We start from the raw sequence: 13,757 nt of genomic DNA on the forward strand, positions 1-13,757 counted from the left end.
TCATATTTTGTTTTTGGGAACAAATTCCGCAACTCTTTTAAATCAATGGATTTACTCTGAAAGTATTTTAAAAGCATAAATGAAACCGGTTTTTTCTGGCTTTGATTTTGGGGATATCACATTGGTTTAGGAAACAACCCATCAATAAATTCACTTAGGAATCATTTGATAATTGCTAAATTGGTTAGAGGGGTTAGAAGTTGACTGGGTTAGAAGCTGACTGTGTTAGAAGTTCTGACTAAGTTAACTTATGACTGAACTTTGTTGTTTGATTTTACATCTGACTGGCGATACAAAATGACTATATTACCCTAAAAAAGTTATAATAATTCATCTATGATTAGCCATTTGATTTATAAAATTACCGTGTAATTTACAAAATGGATATGTAATTTACAACCATTCTTAAAAAAAGATGCATATAAAAATATAAGACAAACAAAAAGATGTAATTTACAAGTATTCTTCGAAAATATAACACTAGGATCATAAGCAATAGGTATTATGATACATATAGTTAATCAATTCTAAGGTTTATACAACATTCATGGATCACATATACACCATTTCTCCAAACTTCATCCATTCTAGTCTAATCCAATCATCCACTACATCATACCATACAAAACTGAACACTACCAGTACTTTCTACTTTTAATTTACACCAATGATTTCTTGTTGATTTAATTTTTGGAAATAGAACTAAAATCAGCTTCTAGGCCTCCATAACTATCTTTAACATGATATGGTATCATAAACATAACCACTCAGTGTTGATCTTACATCTTCATATGCTTCTTCCATAGTCAACTCATCCAAATCCAAAAGAAAATCAACATCATACTCTTTGATTTCCTCGAAACCAACAGTTTTGTTAAGTTCCTCTTTGAAGACAAATTCTAGACAATAAAAGATCACTGAAATCCATACACAAATAAGATGAAATTTTTGCAATTAAGTTGTAACACCCCAAAAATACGAGCCAAAAATTTCATTTTTAAATACACATACTTAGCAAAACATTAAAATAAAACATTCACCAATCATAACATTTCATAAAAGATGTACGTGTCTGGAAATCAGTTATAAAAACATAATAAAGTCAGAGTACAAATCCCCAGGACGATCTCATAGTGCGGAATACAAAGCATGTGTGTGATGTGCTGCTACCGAGCGAGCTCCTTCCCCTTCGAATAAGAGGTACCTGAAACCAAAACTGAAAACTGTAAGCACGAAGCTTAGTGAGTTCCCCCATCATACCGCATACCATACAATCACATATCATACATATTGCCAGGCATTTCTGGGGTGCCCGACCTACCCGGTACGACCATTCTGGGGTGCCGACCTACCCGTGTCAAGCCATTCTGGGGTGCTGACTACCCATGTTAAGCCGTTCTGGGGTGCTGACTACCCTTCGGTCCTGACGACCGAACCTCAAGGACTATTTCACCCCCTACTGCTACTATCACATATACCATAACATAACATATTATCAGACATATCTGGGGTGCCTGAACTACCCTTCGGTCCTAGCAACCGAACTCGGGGATTGGTCCCCTCATACTACCTCTATCGCATATAACATAACAAGTCAGCATGCAAACATATAATCACATACTGTCAGACGTATCTGGGGTGTCTGACTACCCTTCGATCCTAACAACCGAACTCTACTACTATCACATATAACATATCATGCTAGCATATAACATATCAGGTAGTAGCAAACCTAGATGATATCACAAAGACAATCATCTATCATACATCTCCTACTGGTGGGCCGGCATTGTGGCCTTAGACCCACCGCTACTGGAAGGTAACTCACCTCAAAGTAGTTGTTGAACTGATCGGAAACTGACTGTCTACTGCTGCTGCTGCTCCGGACGTCCTCCGGCTATAAATCCCACAAAACGATCAGTCAAACACTGCTAGATGTTCTTAGGGTAAAATGACCCTTTTACCCTCGACTAGGTCTAAATCTAAGTCAAAGTCAACTTCCAGTTGACTGGACTCGCCGAGTCCACGAGCAACTCGTCGAGTCCTTCCCTTACTAATCTGGTCCCACTCGCCAAGTCCCTCCCCCCACTCACTGAGTTACCCTTGACTCACCACTCGGGACTATGGGGCCGACTTGAGTACCAACTCGCTGAGTTTGAAGAACAACTCGGGCAGCTCCATGCAATCGTCATAGGACTCGCCGAGTTGTTCATCCAACTCGCCGAGTTTAAGACCATCTTCATAGAACTCGCCGAGTACCACTTTGGGACTCGCCGAGTTCCTCGACCCATTTCCCAAATAGGCCAGATCTAAGACATGCAATGCTTCAAAACCACAGATCTATGGTCCTAGGGCATGTTTACCACGTAAAGTTGCAAACTTTACGTGTATACATGGCCCAATGAGCTCAAACATGCAATTCCAAGCTCTTTAAGAGGTCCTACACTCAATAGGGACCTCAATCACCTCAACCACGGAGACTTTATGCTACAAGGATGTCTTAAAGGTCCAAATCCGAAGTCCTTGCAGAACATTAACCATAAGCACATAGAGATTTAGGTTCTTAGGGCTTAAAACCTCTTTTTAGGGACAAGAAAGGGGGTTCAATGAACTAAAGGTCAAGGTAGGAACTTTTCTACCTGAATAGAAGCCCTTCACAGAGTATATTCCGGATCTTCTTCCCTTCTTGCACTCTTCAACCTTCTCCTTCTTCTCCCAAGCTCCAAACCACCTTCAAAATGCTAAAAATCACCCACAAGGACACAAAGGGGGCTAGGGCTTCGTTCTACAGATCTCTGGGAGTGCTAGGGGTTGTGGAGGCTGGGTTAGATCGTTTAAATAGGGTGCAAACACCCGGGTTAGGGTTTTAGTCCATACAGGGTCTACTCGCCGAGTTCCACGACCCTACTCGCCGAGTAGCCAGAGTTGATCCCGTGACTAGACCTGCTTCTACTCGGCGAGTTAGTCCTTCAACTCGCCGAGTCCAAGGTTAAAATGCAATACATAAGGAGAGTTAATAATCAAGAATACGTACCAGGAACCAGGTGCTACATAAATACACAAATTGCATCTAATTTAAAGAAATAGATACACAAATAACATCGAATTTTAAAAAATGCATACATATGTGCATCTAATTTCAAAAAAAAATGAAAATAATTACAGTCGGAATTGCAAATCGACCTGGTCGAGGAAAGCGTCGGAGAGTAGGAGGGTGGACTGGTGGAGGACGACGGCGTTGTTGAGCAGGGAATGATCGGCGTCGGTGGACAAAAGAAGACAACAAAGGAAGGATGTTGAGGCTAGGAAGCGAGCGTCTGTAAAGAAGAAATTTCACCAATCTTGAATGAATTGGGAGGAGGCTGGAGCTTAGGGAGGTGGTGTTGGAAGGGGGAGGTGAAGTCGGGGGGAGGAGAAGAGACTCGCAATGGAGATAATGTCGGGCAATGAGAGGAATAAGGAAACGAGAATAACAAGGGCAAAGGAGGATGGTTTTTTTCAGCTAGCTTCCTTTTTGCCATGGACTGAGTCAGACATTCTCAAGACCTAGTCAGAATATTGGACCGGTCAGAAACAATTAGCCATTTATCAAACAGGCTGACCGTACCGAGTCAACCAAAAATACCGACTACGCCTGGCAATCGGATTGGGTTCGGGTTGGTGGGCTGAAAACATCAACCCAACCAACCCAACCCATATAACCCGTTTAAATATATGGGTTATAGCAGGTCAAACCCAACTCATATAACCAGTTTAATAAATAAGCAAGACTTTCGAAAATGATGATTTTTTTTTTAAATATAATCATAAAATTATTAAAGTAATTAACATAAGAAAAAAATATTTTCAACATACATTCATGAACTGATTAACATCTAAATAAAATTTAAAAATGAAAACATTTATACAAAGTAGATCTGTTCTTCGTTCATAACTAGCGAGTATCTAATAATAACAACATGTGTTTTTTCTTTTTTTGATTAGGGAACCACAAACACAAAATAGAAACATCACAAACACAAATATATATATATATATATATATATATATATATATATATATATATATATATATATATATATATATATATATTGGTGGCTTGACAACCCAAACAGGTAACCCAACCCAACCCAACCCAACCCATAAAATAAAAAGGTTAACGGGTTGGCGAGTTGGATGGGTTGGTGGGTAAAAAATCTTAACCCAAACCCATCTATTTTCGAGTTGGGTCGGTATCGTGTTACAGGTTGGCTCGAAAGTTGCCACCCTTAATACCGACCGGACCCGATCAGCTGCTTATCAAACAGGTCTTTATATTCTTAACAGAATGGCAACTAACATTGCTCTGACTCCATGAGTGATAATCGTCCTAAAATAAAAGGTAAGATACAATAATAATACTCCGAATGATGAAGGAAATATAGATGATGCTACATCTTCCAACACACAATTGAAAATAATGAAGACAATTTAAATAAATGAATAAAAAAAATCCAAGACACGCACTATACAAGGAGAGCATCTATAAAATTTGAACTTAATATGTACAAACAACTATAACATTTAAAAGTAAGGTTAGCCCAGTGAGTCACACAACAAGTCTACAACAAAACAATCACATTTATCCAAGACCACTCATCATCGATGTGGCCATGTCATGTGGAAATATAGATGATATATATATTTATATCATCACCTGCTGTATATTATAGCTCAATCATAGCAACCATCTTTCACTTTCACTCCCTTATATGTAATTATAATTCCACATCAGCATATTACGTGGACTGGTTGTAAGAGCTTGTGAAATTTTTAACAAAATTTTTACTTTCTTGGGAGATAAATAAGATGCGATTTTTTAGGAGACTGAGCTGCATAGTTTCCTGGAGATCTTATCATTATGCCTACCTGCAAAAGTCAACAAATTTTATGTCAGTGATTTTTTTAGGAGATGAAAACGTGGGCAAAATAGTAATTTGACATCCAAGCCAAAGACACAATAATTCAACAAACCAAACATTTGGACTAAAACCATAACTTCATCAACAAGAATCACTCATTGCAATTTAAGCACACGAAGGACACGGAGATGGTTGCCACTTGGCACTTACCCGATCTTGTTTTGTATGAGTGTATGACATGACAAATGCAAACTTAAAACATGATAAAGAATTGGGATTAAAGACTTATGTATATTTATAAAATATACATAAACTTTGATCTCAATTCTTAAACTACATTTTGTGAACTTCTATAACCAAGTATTAAGATACTAGATGACACAGATTGGAAAACCTAAAACATATTATGAAAAACATCATTTTGGTTGTTCACCTTCTAGCTTATGCCATGATGCAACATTCAATCCAAACCTTCATTAACATCCAATACAAAACAACACTCTACGAAGCAATTTGATGAAAATATAAAATCACGTTAACCTTGACCTTAAAAACATATGACACAACCAAAACATCATAAACATAAGGAATAAATTAATCGAATGAAGGATTAGAAAAAACTTTTTGCATCTACCATGGACAAAAGTAAAAAACAAATCAAAGGTACAAAACAAGACATGCATATACCAAAAAAAATAAAGAGTAGTTAGTTAGTTAGTTCGTTAGTTAGTTAGTTGGTTACCTCGATGCATAATGCATCCCTGAATTTACATTCAGGTTACACAAAAGCTACTCCAAGTTGATTTAGTTACAAATGGCCAGTTTCCCAGTCCATTCATCAGCTTCTCCATAATCAAGACTAAGTTCCCTCATAGGAGGAATATTCTCCATAGCAAACAACATAAGATGAGGGAAAGCAAAATTCGAATGATCATACAACACCAATTGAACCAACACATTCGGACACGAACTATGGCTCATGTAACACGCAACATTCCTCATTCTAGAAACATCCATAGCAAAATCAAGTGGAGGCACAGATGGATACGATGGACGCGTATAATCAGAAAATATTTGTCCCAAATCTCCCCATTCTGCCCATCTCTCCCCAAACCTATTCGGATAAACTAAATTGTCACCATTCATTGTAAAAAGTTGTGCTTGTTCTCTTGTGAGAATTACACCCGTGTATTCACAGATAAAAGATCCCGCTTGTATCAAATCCAATGATCTAACTCCCCACCCTGTTTCCCTTGACCTAAACACTTCAAATCTGTTTTTAATCCCGTTCTGGCTTACGCGATTCCGACACGTGGCACTACAACCACAGTGGGGCCCACATTCGAAAATCAACGGTTTTCCTCTAACGAGTAAACCGTTCTGATCGTAAGCAAACTCGCCACCGTTTTTCGCAGCACAAACACAATCATCCAAGCAGCCAGAAACACAGTTACACCCATGGCCTTTCCCTCCAAGATGATAAACAAAAGGAGGGAAAACAGATGTGGATAGATACTCATAGAACATTGGGTCGTGGTTGTTGTCAATGTCGTTGAAGAGTAACACTGGGAGTTTCTCTTTCTTCATTGACATGTCTGTGTGGACATATCCCACAGGCTTAATCTGTCCGTTTCTAAGATCTTGGGCGTATTTGAGAATCGCGCTCCCCATTTCGGGTTGATTTTCCATTCTTATAAGCTTGAATTTGATTACACCAAAACCGGATTTTCCAATTTCGAGCCATGAATCGATGACTTTGTATAACCCATCATAGACATACACTTTCCCACTTGGGCTTCCTTCGTATCGAAACCCACGAACAACGCGTACCTCGATACCATAATGCATACTTCTTTCCATGGCGAGATTTCCACCTTCTAATCTTTGATGATCGGCTTGTCTGGAGTATTTATCTTGCCCACCGTGTCCTGTGTAGATGATAACATCCCCAGCATCTTGGTCGTCTTCATACCCACCTGAAACGATTATACTGGTGGCGATTGGATCTCCATTAGAGCTTTGACTTGAGGTTAGGTAATCAATCCCTGCTTGAGGTAGACCATGCATTCCGACAACACAGAGCTCCATTCGGAAGAAGAAGATATCACCGATGTAAACACCTGGAATTGCTCCGACGATCCTTTTATCACGATTCAACCATAGGCCACGGTCTTTCATCACCGAGGAAGCTTTCAAATCGCCTCTTGCACGGGGAATACGACCGAATACTTGATGACTCCGACGCTTTTCGTCCTCCATCGTAACGAAAACCCTAAGAGAGTCGTAAAGCATCCGTGTTTTTCTCACCACGTCTCGGAAATACCTTTCGTCTTCGACTCCCAGGTTTGTAACCCTGACTAATTCACCTGACCGCTGTTGAGACTTCCGACGAGATGAATCTCCGACGGCGGAATGCTGGTTCTCTTCGGGAACCGGGACAATTGCTTGTGCGTCTGGATCGATGAACCCAGCTGCATCGGGTTTCTCCGTGTTATTAGAAAAGGCAGTCCGGAACATCTCCTGAATCCTGCTGAATTCGGAATAAACATCGTTTGCAACACCGGCGGGTTGCTGGACAGGTTGTGATGTGTCGGGATGTGTGAAATTAATGTTAGGGTTTGCAGAATGGTGGTGGGGCGGGGGTGGTTCGTCGAGAGGTTCTTCTTTAGGTTCGAGTTTAGGGATGTTTAGGGTTAAGAAAGTGGTGGCTTCCCGGAGGTTACCGGCGGTGACGTCGGGTGTGTCTCTGACAGGAGAATCGGGATAAAGATTTAGGTCGATCAAAGAACCCATTTAAAAGGATGGTAATTTTAGGGATTATATCAAGAATTTCAGAGACCTTGATGATGCTGAAACGGCGATTCCGCCGGCAAAAGGAGAGAAAGAGAGGTAAAATTAGTAGAAATGAAACACCACAACAACAACAACAACCAACAAACAAGATGAAGAAATGAAGTTAAGAAAATGTAAACTGTCTGAAACTATGTTGTTTTTGTTTTACTTTTTTGGATGGAAAAAAAAGTCTTTCTTAAAAAACAATACTCTCTCCCTCCCTCAGCTTTACTTTATCGAAAAAAAAAATAAAAATTAAAAACTGATTGTTTGGTTTTCAAAATTTTGATAAAAAATCAGGTTTTTTTATTAAAAAAAATATTGTTTGGTTTTTTGAATTTTTTAAAACAAAGTTACAAATTTTATAATGTGATTAAAAATAAAATATTTAGTTTGTTGTTTTTTTGGTTTTTGTATAAAATAAAATAGAAAACTAAAAAATCTAAACCACAAAAAAATAAAAAATAAATAAATATTACATAAAGACGCAAAACTTCAATTTTCAATTTTTTAAAGTAAGGAAACAATTATTTTTCTTTTGATTATAGTTTTAATCAGTATTGTAAATGACGGTTTACGCGGCACCTATGCGGATAGAAGTTGCCTACGATTTTTGACAGACAGTTAAATTATATGGAGTCGTTTAATATGAATCTAGAGTGGCCGACACGAAGTTATAGGCGATTCTAGTCGTCTATAATTTTCAATTTTTTAAATTTTCAAATATTTCACAAAAAAATTCTAAATTTTCAAATTTTAAATGTCAAATGTATTAATTTCAAATAATACTTCTAAATTTTCAAATTTCATATTTTAATATTTCAATTTTTCAAATATTTATTTCTTAAAATGTAATAATTGAATAAATTGTATATATTATATCAAAATAAGTAATAATCACAAAATTTTGTCATATTTATTAAATTTGTTAGAATATAGGCAATATTTAATTTACAAAAGAAATTTAATACAATAAGGTTCCCCGCCTAGGTGCTGATTAATTACCGTCTAAACCGATTAGGTGTTTAACCCTACTATATCATTTGACTCATACCTAACGACTTTTACAACCTTGGTTTTAATATAAATCACAATGAAAAGACATCGGTGTAATTTAAATCATTATGTTTGTATAATACATGTACATTGTATACAATTAAAATGCAAAATTTAATTATTTTAGAGTAATCAACTATAAGACCAAATAGTATGAATGAGTGGAAACAGGAACCACACCTAGGAACATCATACCCTGGGTGCGATTTAGGTCATTAGGTTTACAGGTGTGGGAAAGATACATGACTCCTACTTTCTACTTTCATTGGTTGTCGGTGATATATATATATATATATATATATATATATATATATATATATATATATATATATATATATATATATATAACCTCTCTAATAAATAAATGTTTTTTTTTTGTTATTTTTCACACTCTCATTCAATTTGTCAAATATCATTTTGTGGTTTTTTTAAATTAATTTTTTTTTCAACATGTCAGGTTTTCTATTTTATTAAATTTTACATAATATTTTAATATAATAATTGCAATAAATGTAGTAATAAGTGAATATTAATTTCATTAATAAACTTACCTTTTAATGTCAAAATTCCGAAATAAATAAAAATTAATTTCATTATTACTCGAACCATAGGTTCATACCTAATTTCATTAATAAACTTACCTTTTAATTTTATTAATAAACTTACCTTTTAATTTCAAATTTTCGAAAATTAAAGTTCAATAGTTCTTTTTATTTATTTAAATTTAAAAAATAAAAGATGTTTACATTATAATAATTCATTAGTTTTCTTATTTTCTTATAAATTCAAAGTTCTCAAATATTTTAGCATTTATATTTAACTTTTTGTTTTTTAAATTAACTCGTATAATACATGTGCATTCTAGCACACAGTGAATGTAAGAAACACATGAAACTATATATATATATATATATATATATATATATATATATATATATATATATATATATAGTTTCATGTGTTTCTTACATTCACTGTGTGCTAGAATGCACCAATAGAAATTTAGTAAAATTAAATAATTATTTATTTAAATAAAGATAGATATTAAATAATTTCCATAATTATATGTATATTAAATGATATCCATAATTATAATTCTTTTTTATGGAAATTAATTAAATTCGTCATATTGTTTCTATTTCTTAGCAAAAATGACTCCCAACACTCCAACCCCAATGTAACGTCCCAAAAATAAGACACCAAAATTTCATTTTTCATGTAATAAAAACATTATCCTGAAACATCAACAAAATTCTAAAAATGATTGATTGTATCAAAACATCACAAATTATCAGAGTTATCATGAAAATGCGAAACTATACCATGTGTGCACTGCAATGTAACGACCCAAAATACGACCCAAAAATTTTTGTTTAAATAATACTAAGGTTATCAACGATTTATAATATATCATAAAATCGTACGTCATAAATGTCAAAAAGTTATAATAGATATGTCATAACAAAAGAACTGTACCAACATAACATAGTATCTGAAATAAACTCCCAGGACAAAAGCTGAAGTTGTGGTGTGTGCAAAGCCATCATCCCGAGCTCTTCCCTTTGCTTGCAGAAGTACCTGAAACCAAAACTGAAACTGTAAGCACAAAGCTTAGTGACCCCCCCCCCCCCCAAACTACCACATACCATACAATAACATATAAACGCATATTGGGCCTTGCCCACTACATCGGACCGAAGTTCGGAAACTAACCAGGGCCTTGCCCTCTGCATCGGACCGAAGTCCGGAACTGGTTGGGACCTTGTCCCCTGCATCAGACCGAAGTCCGGAACTAACTGCATCAAACCGAAATTCGGAACTAACTAGGACCTTGTCCCCTGCATCGGACTGAAGTCCGGAAACTGACTGAGCATAACATAGCATAACATAAACATATCAACTACCATAAACACATATACTACATACTGCATCGGACCGAAGTCCAGAGCACATTACACAAAGAAATGTCTGAATCACAAAGACATCAAGCACACTGAACTACTGCATCAGACTAACGTCCGGAACTACTGCTAACTAAACGGACTGGCATTGTGGTCGTAGACCCGTTCCTATTGGAAGGAAAAGTCACCTCGAAGTGCTGGCTGTTGAGATGCTAACTTTAAAAGTGGCTAACTGTTGCTTCAAAACTGTCCGATTACAGATTCCAAGAACACTAGATCAGTTACTAGTAAATGCTCTCAGGGTCAAATTACTATTTTACCCCTAGTCAAAGTCAACTCCCTGGTCAAAGTCAACTTCTAGTTGACCGGACTCGCCGAGTCGGGGTGCAGACTCGCCGAGTCCCTCCATCACTAACTCTGACCTGAACTCACCGAGCCCTTTCTCCTCTCACTGATTCACCCTGAACTCACAACTCGAAGAAAGACGGGGGACTCGCAACTCGACTTGTCGAGTCCAAAGAACAAATCATTGAGTCCTGTCGTGCAGATTCCATACAATCGAATTCTAATCCATTCCAGAGCATCTAACTCATAGATCTGAGCCCCTAGAACCATCTGAACACTTAAAGTTGCTAACATTACGTGTAACTAAGAAGGAATGAAGTTATTTCACCCAAACACTACTTTTCTCGGGAAATCTCATCCGACTCGCCGAGTTGTTCAAACAACTCGTCGAGTCTAAGGCAATCTTCATTGGACTTGCCGAGTTGCTCATCCAACTCATCAAGTCCACGGTGTCACACCCCAAAACCATGAACGGCAGAAACGTTATGGGGCGGAGGACGTCATGTACAGTATCACAACAATGAAAAGTAGTAAACAAGCAACAACATCATCCATTGCATTAATAATATAATTTTAATACAAGTGTGTTCTGTCAAATTATAATAGACACTAAAGTATAAACAAAATGAAAGATGAGTCTTGAACGAGCTCCATCTTCTCTAAACCTTGCATCGGTACCTATCTACGGTTGACCTGAGGATACAAGTAATTTTGAAAGAGAGTATCAACTTTAAAGCTGGTGAAATTATAAGTATTTTAGTGTCTTATTTTGTGTGTAAGTACTTGTATGTATCTGAAATGTAAGTATTTGTACGAATGAACTGTAAGTATTTGTATGTATATGAATTGTAAGTATTGAAAATGTATATGAACTAAAAGTATAAAAATATTTGTAAAACAACTATAAATGTTTGAAAAACCCTAGAAACCCTATGATTCCTACTAGTATATAAGGGTGTCTTCCACCAAGACCTAACTGCTCTGAATGTAGCCTTCTACCAAGTCTTAACTGTTCTAAATGTTCGTTTCTTGTAAAAGTGTGTAATTTTCCCAAGTGTAACTATCATTAACAAAAATATAGTTTTTACATTAAATGTTTAAGTGAAAAGATCACTAGATATATGTAAAGGGAAAACTAATGTAGTACTATGGTGTAGTGCTATAGGAACTACTGCCGTACTAACTACCTTAAACCGGATTTATATTAAGGCATAATGTGATTAATTGTACCGTACTATCGACTGGGTAACAACGACAAATGTAGGTCGTAAAAAGGTATGACGTTTGGTACCCGCGGACCTACAGGTCCGGCTGTAGCTAGCAGCAAGGTGTAGGATAGTCAATCCAGTATAGATCTATACGCAAACTCGCGCTCTCCCTCCAAGAGACTCTGGCTACAATTCGGGTCATGCCATTGAAGGCATGCTCCAATACAGTGGATCACAATTATGTCAACGTATTCATGTATATGTAATGTACTGAAATGTTCTACGTGTGCTAGCTGGAATGTGTGTTCTCTCTCTATCTAGCAAGAATAGTAATGGATTGAAATGTTCTAGTTGTAATGTATGTTCTCTCTATCTAGCAAGTATTGAATCATGAATGAACTAACTCATTGTATGATATCGTGTTCTAGTAATAGTTCTAGTATCTTCCTAAACTACCCATATAGTAGTTTACTAGTAATCTAACTGGTACGTATGAACATGGATGTATACCCATGCTACCCAAGGGCATTGGATGAACTGGAAGGACCTTTATGACTATATATGTACATATGATATATAACTAATATTTAAACGACCTTCGGATGGATACCCGATATCCCACCAGACCACATCCAAATCGAGGAAAACAAAATAGGGTGGATAGCCTTTCTAAGTTTTTTAAACACTCCTCATATAAATATACATATATAGGCATGCAATTTATAATATAAAAGCATAAAGTAAGTTTTGTAAAACCTTTGAACATAATTATTATCTAATAAAACATTGACTTGTTGTCAATCTATAAAATGGTATGAAAGAATGGGTTTGATAAAACAGTTTAAGTATAAAGAAACATTTGTTTGAAACACAATTGTAAAGGAGTTTGAAGTGAAACATATAGAGTAAAATGTACAGTTTAATAAGGAGTTTTAAACATATAAAGCGTTTATGAACAACATTTGAAGGAAACTGTTTGGTAAAACGACTAATGAGTAGTAAATCATTTGAATGTTGCTTATTAATCACATGCGATTGATATAATAAGTAGCATGATTCTACTTGTATCCCCCCATAAAGTATTTAAAAACATTTAAAACATTGATTAAGGGGTATGAACTCACCTGTAGCAAGTGGATCGGAAGGAAGTGTCGGATAAGTGCTTAGTGTCAAGTGAAGACTTAGACACGCACAAAGATATTAATAACATATAAGGATATATGTATATAAACAATTAGTCTTTAAACAACTAATAAACAAAGTCAAGACACTCTAAGGCATGACAAACACTTTGTATAAGTGTTATGAGTGCTAAGGAGTGCATCTAAGTGTTTTAGGGAAAGGCTAGTATGATTGGGGTTCAAGGAACACTCTTAAAATGAGTTTACTCCCTAAGGACCAACACCCCTTGAGTTTACGATCGTAAACTCTTGAGTTTATGGTCGTAAACTCCTAACCTTTTGACCATTTGTTGGTTTGAACTCTTCTAAGCTATTCCAAGAATTCCTACTTCA

General features: G+C 36.2%; 1 pseudogene across 1 annotated transcript; it reads right to left on the reverse strand.

Annotated features, from left to right (window-relative positions):
• Positions 1-4,450: 4,450 nt before the first annotated feature.
• LOC145031194 (histone-lysine N-methyltransferase family member SUVH9 pseudogene) lies at positions 4,451-7,903 on the reverse strand (annotated as a pseudogene). Its single transcript, XR_013676866.1, has 2 exons — positions 5,644-7,903; positions 4,451-4,908 (listed from the first exon to the last, which is right to left on the reverse strand). The product of XR_013676866.1 is annotated as a histone-lysine N-methyltransferase family member SUVH9 pseudogene (transcript).
• Between the last annotated feature and the right edge of the window lie 5,854 nt (positions 7,904-13,757).

Source organism: Lactuca saligna, chromosome 2 (assembly GCF_052625555.1).
Source record: "Lactuca saligna cultivar CGN05327 chromosome 2, ASM5262555v1, whole genome shotgun sequence".
Classification (NCBI taxonomy): Eukaryota; Viridiplantae; Streptophyta; class Magnoliopsida; order Asterales; family Asteraceae; genus Lactuca; species Lactuca saligna.